The following is a 6000-nucleotide window of genomic DNA, read 5'->3' as shown; positions in this document are numbered from 1 at the left end:
CTCGGCTCGTCTCCTTCCCAAGCTATGGAAAAGGTATGTGGATGACACTAATGTCATCTGGCCCCATGGCCAAGAGGAGCTGGATCGATTCTTCAATCACCTCAACTCTCAGTCCTCGGCCATTCAGTTCACCATGGAAATAGAGGTCAATGGCTGCCTCCCTTTCCTGGATATTCTTATATCCAAGAATAAGGATGGCTCTCTTTCCCACTCTGTGTTCTGAAAGAAAACTCATACTGAGCAGTACCTTCACGCCAATTCCCATCATTTCCCTGCTCAGAAAATGGGTGTTCTTAACACCCTCACTACTCGTGCGCTTAGGATTTCTGATAAAGAGAGCCTCGATAAGGAGAGATCCCATCTCCTTAATGTCTTTTTGGAAAATGGATATAGTAGGTGCCTCGGTCAAAAGGCCTTCCTGAAAGCCTCTATAAATGCGTTAATTAAAAAAGAGTTGAAGGAACGCCAGCTAGGTGTCCATCTTCCCTATGTCCAAGGAACCACTGACAAGATTGCTCAGATCCTTAAAAGGTATAATATTCCCTCGACCTTTAGGCCCCTCAGCACCATTCATAGTTCCCTCCGATCGGTGAAAGATCCCGTTGACCCAAAGGACATGAAGGGTGTCTACTTGATCCCTTGCTCTTGTGGGACTCCCTATATTGGGGAAACAGGGCGCTCCATCCATTAGAGAATCAGTGAACATGTAGCTGACCTAAGACATGGGAGAACCAAGTCTTCAGCGTTAGCAGAGCACGTGGAAAAAACCAAAAATCAGGTTTGCATAGAGGAGGCCAAGGTTATTGCCAAGGTTGCTCAGTTCCATCATCGTAAATTCAGGGAAGCTATTGAGATTGAAAGAAGTCCCAACAATCTCAATAGAGATGAAAGCTTGAAGATTAGTAGCTATTGGATCCCTTCCCTTTCGTCCTAGTCTTTCCTTTCCTTTCCCCCCCCCCCCCCATTTATCCTTTTCAAGCTTTCGTTATTCCCCCTGGGACCTTCCTTCCTCCTAGGGTTTATCCTTCCTGCTCTCGGTTTTTTATTGTTCTTTCTTCCAGTCCTTATTATTATTATTATTATTATTATTATTTTATTATTATTAATTAATTTATTTATTTATTTATTTAATTAATTAACTTATTTATTTATTTTTTTTTTTTATTTTTTTTTACTTCAACCTTTTACAACTACGTTCTTGATTAAATTTATTTATTTACTTTTATTTTTATTTTTATTTCTAATTTTTAACTTATTACTAATCTCTTGTTCTAATATATAGTTATTCTAACTAACTATTACCTTATATATATTAAAAGTGAGATCTTCCATATAACTAAATCCCTTTTAAATTAAAATAACTTAATTATTGAATGATTCCTTTTTAACTATGAATTCCAATTAAAATTATTTTATATATATATTTGAGGTATGGTCAAAGAATTTAACTAACTTCCTTTAATTATCAGAATGACTTTTTGACCCTGGTCCCTGTTGAAGGCCCCGAAAATCGGGTCGACAACAAGGGGGATACCCACCCGGTCCAGACCTTGGTTGGCAGCTCCTTATCCGTTCGGTATAGCGGGTCCGACTGGGGATAATGGGACCAGTTTCCCAATCTAAGGGTGTGTGTGTGTGTGCAAAGTTGGATGATGCTGATCTAAAAGTTCTAATCTAAGCTACTTTAATCTAATTCTATGATATTGTAATCTAATGAAAACAACACATCTAATCTATGCTAACCCGAGGTGTATTTCTTCTATTATGCGATCTAAAAAAGATTTCAAACAATAACTGGTAATAAAGATCATTCAGCTATCATAAGAATGGAAATCAATTAAGATGAACCAATTTTCATAAAAAGTTAGGCAAAACAGTTGTAAACAGCATATCACATAATAAGTTATTCATATATCAAACATAAATAAATGACTCCACCATACAAAAGTGCCAAATGGTAACTCACACATTCATGCAATAACATATAAACAACTAAAAATTGTATATCACTTTAAGAATATAAGCAGAAATGGCCAAGAGATAAAAGTACCATTTATGACTGGTCCTACTCATAAGCTTCAAGTAACAATGATTTATCTCTCCTTGTTCTGATATCTACCAAGAGTACAGAAGTGCAACATCAGTAGCAGATATCAAATGCAAAAATTAATAAACCTTGATCCATTCATTCATCAAAACCTCCTCTGAGGGTACAGAAGTGCATGTTCTGAGGACAAGTTTTTTGACAAATTTCTGGACCCTTCTCTAAATGCATGAGAAGGGTTTAAATACTGCTAACTAAATAACTTAATTACATAAATTTCGGATATGGTTTAAATGACCGCCCTTTATCTAAGCAAACTTATTTCTAAAAATTGAATCTAATTTCTAACTATTTCTGCATTTTCTCCTTAGTGTTGTGAGCATGCAACATTTGCCTGGGAAGAGTCGGCTGGTCGTCTTCTGCTTTTGTTTGAGCTACGAAAATAGAAATGGAAAGCGCTGGCACCTCTTTTTAGTAAACTAGAAGATATTTTTGAGAATCATCTTCTGGTTGGGCGAATTTACTGCATGTATGCTTGGTAACAACCCAGATTCTTCTTAAACTGCCTCTCCTTTTGCTATCTCAGCTTTCGGACTCGTGGATGAATAAGCAAGTTAGGGAATTTGCTTTCTGAATAATTTTCTTAGCGATGCGCGATTAGCGCTAGGCGCTAATCTTGCATCAAAAACTACCTCCGTTCTTTGATCCGGGCCTTTCTGGTGCGCTAATCGCGCATCAAAAACTGCCTTCGTTCTTTGATCCGGGCCTTTCTGGTGCGTTTTCCGCCTTTAGCGCTTTTTCCTTTACCGGGCATGAGCTTCAGAATTTTGTAAACATGCTCCTTTTGTGAGTTTTTGACCTTGAGTGTCGAATCACCTATTGATATCAGCATCTGTTCAGTAACACTCTAAAATCTGCATTTTTGTTGCATGCGGCATCCGTGTATGAGGGCATCTCTTCTATGTTCTTTGAGCATTGACGCTTTCCCTCTTTCCTTAGAAGTTTCCTGCACATTGCTTCATGTTTTTCCCTGTTTTTTATTCCTGTAGTTCACGCAAAGGAAAAGAGTAATGATAATAAATTTTGACATGAACGCTTTAAGTTCTACGAATGTATAAAATCATGACACCCACAGTGAACTGACTCTTCGAAAAACACAAAACTGTCCTTCATGAATACCTTGGCGTACATTCATTAATTTTCTTTAAGGCGTGCACCCAATTTTTTATTTTAGGGACAACTTTTCTTGAATGCTGAGTCGAGGAAAATTTGTGATGGGCAATTTCTGCGACTCACAGATCGCAGATCGCATTTATCGCAGATCGCAAGATCGTAGATCGTTGTTATCGCAGATCGCTTTTATCGTAGCATCGTGGCATCGCAGATCGCAGATCGCTGCAATTTGTCAAGTTATTCGTGTGCTATTTATGCGACGTTGCGATATGCGATGTCGCATATCGGCCATCGAAGATTTCTTAAGATTCTCATTCATGGGTGCTTCTTAATATATGCGATGTGATGAATTTAGCGCCGCTTCTTCGTAGTTGTTTTAATGTGCTCTTAAATAAATGCTTCACTCTTCTCCGTGTGATGTATTTTTGAGGAGTATAATACAAAAAAAAAATTATAAAATCTTTTTGGATTTTTTTTTTTTTTACTAAGGGTCCCCACTTCTTTAGCGTTATTGCTAATACCAAAGAAGTAGGGGGGTTGTTGGTGGTCACAACAATGGCGATTCAATTGGAAGAACCAATTATCTCTGCTTTTCTATTGAATTCTTTAAACTTCCAAAACAGAAAAATTTTCATAAATCTAAACTTTGTTATGGACAGATAGAGTACATTATGCCTCATTCTATCAATGATATTTTGTTTCAACTTCTTTCTTTTCTAATTGTTTGCTTCCTCAGGCTTGTCTTTGTATCTACATCAGCCATTACTTGGTCATGTAAAGATAAAATAAAGTCTTCTCTATGTGCTAGCCTTAAAATATGCTCGTTTGCCATAGGTAGAGCCTCTGCTGCCAGCAGGCATCCATAGCCTCGATAGGGTTACCTGTTACCCAACAATGATCCTTTATCCTGTTTTAAGGCTATCTACAACCCCCAAAGAAAAAATCCATTTTGACACTTTTTCCTTTTTTATTCTTAAAGAACAATGTCTTGGTTTGGTAGCCAAATTATGACACAGTCATTCACTTGATTTACACTTTTGCTGAACAAGCTGGCTCGTGATGAGACCCCTTGTATTTTGATTTCAATAATCTTGAGTCATTGCCCTGTTTTGATGGACAATGTTTCGCAAAGTCAGAAAAGTTATAATATCTATGATCATGATAAGCGGGCTCGTGATGAGACCTCTTATTCCTTGAGATATAGTGTTTCTTGGATTGTCCCTCTGAATGCTTCGATTTTTCTTTAACAGGGAGAATATCATTGTTTTCCTTAAGAAAGCTCTAGACGACAATAATAGAGTTTGAAAATAGCAGTTTTACAAAGAATCTTTATTTTGTTATTGATACCTTTCATTGTGCTGATATAAAACAATTCCTTCGCTAAAGGTTGCTTTCATCAAATTTTTTTGAAGTTGAAACTGATATCATATCTAGGCTAAAGTTTTTAACTGTATCTGTCAATAATAAAGATCAGATTTTCAAAAATTTTCTATTTATACAAGCGAAAAGCTCAAAATCTGAAAGAGAATTGGTGTCTTTTCGCGAATACCGATAGTAACCATTAACAACCGGTTTTATTATGAAAAGGGGAAAAAAGAAAAGACAAAACTATTCTACAAAATAGAAGAATAATCTTCTATGGAAAATATATTTTAAGGATTTGACCATTAACAGGCAAAGAATCCCTTCTACCTGCTAGATCCTGTAAGACAAACGTTGATGGACCTATGACTTCAACAATCTGAAAAGGACCAAGCCACATCTTTTGAAATTTTGTATGTTTGCCCTTTTCTTCATGAGCCTTATCCCATTTTAAAACTAAATCTCCCATCTGAAAATTTTTTCTGGTCATTTTGTTTGAATCGAAAGAGGATTTTATTAGCGCTTGATGATGAGCATGGGTTCTCTTAGATTGTTCTCATTGCTCTTCTAATTTGATTATTTCCATTTGTCTTAGTTGTATGGAGGAAGTAGGTACTTCATCAATGTATTGTATTAAAGACAAAGAGGGAATGACTAAGTGAGTTGGAAGAACCACTTCTTTCCCATAAACTAAATTAAAGGGGGAAGTGTCGATCGAAGCTTTTTTTGTTATTCTATCCGCCCATAAAGCATTTACTAAAGCTTTATGCCAATTCTTTTGGTTCTGGTCAACTGTTCTTTTAATAATCCTGATTAGGTTTTTATTTGTTGACTCAGCCAACCCATTACCTTGCAGATAGTAATTGGCCGAATATTTTAGTTTGAATCCTATTTTAAGTGAAAACTCAGTCATTGCATTTCTAGAAAAGTATGATGCATTATCAAACATTAAAGCCGTTGGCAATCCAAACCTAGTGATTATAAATTGATCTATGAATTCGATAATATTTTCAGAATTAGCTATCTTGAGAGGAACTGCCTCTACCCATTTAGTAAAATAATTTGTTGCCGTGAGGATGTATCTATGCTGCTTAGAAGAGTGAGGAACGATCTCACCTATTATGTCCAAGCCCCACTGGCTGAATGGTTGCTCGATGTTCACCAGTTGTAGTGGTAGGGACGACTTCTTTTGTCTTCTAGCAGTTGTTTGGCAGACTTGACATTTCCTCACGTAACTGTGTGAATCTTTGAACAGCGTAGGCCAGTAATATCCTGCACGTAAAATTTTATGTGCAATAGCATCTCCAGCATAGTGTCCGCCTGCTGGTCCATTGTGGAGTTCCTGCAAAACTTTTTCGGCTTCAGTTTTTTCAAGACATCTAAGAAGAACAGAATCATAATTTTTTCTAAAAAGAATATCA

This window comes from Pinus tabuliformis, chromosome 3_1 (genome assembly GCF_031772625.1).
Source record: "Pinus tabuliformis cultivar Carrire ecotype Pingquan chromosome 3_1, CPIR1, whole genome shotgun sequence".
Classification (NCBI taxonomy): domain Eukaryota; kingdom Viridiplantae; phylum Streptophyta; class Pinopsida; order Pinales; family Pinaceae; genus Pinus; species Pinus tabuliformis.
Note: the sequence above shows the minus strand (reverse complement) of the source record.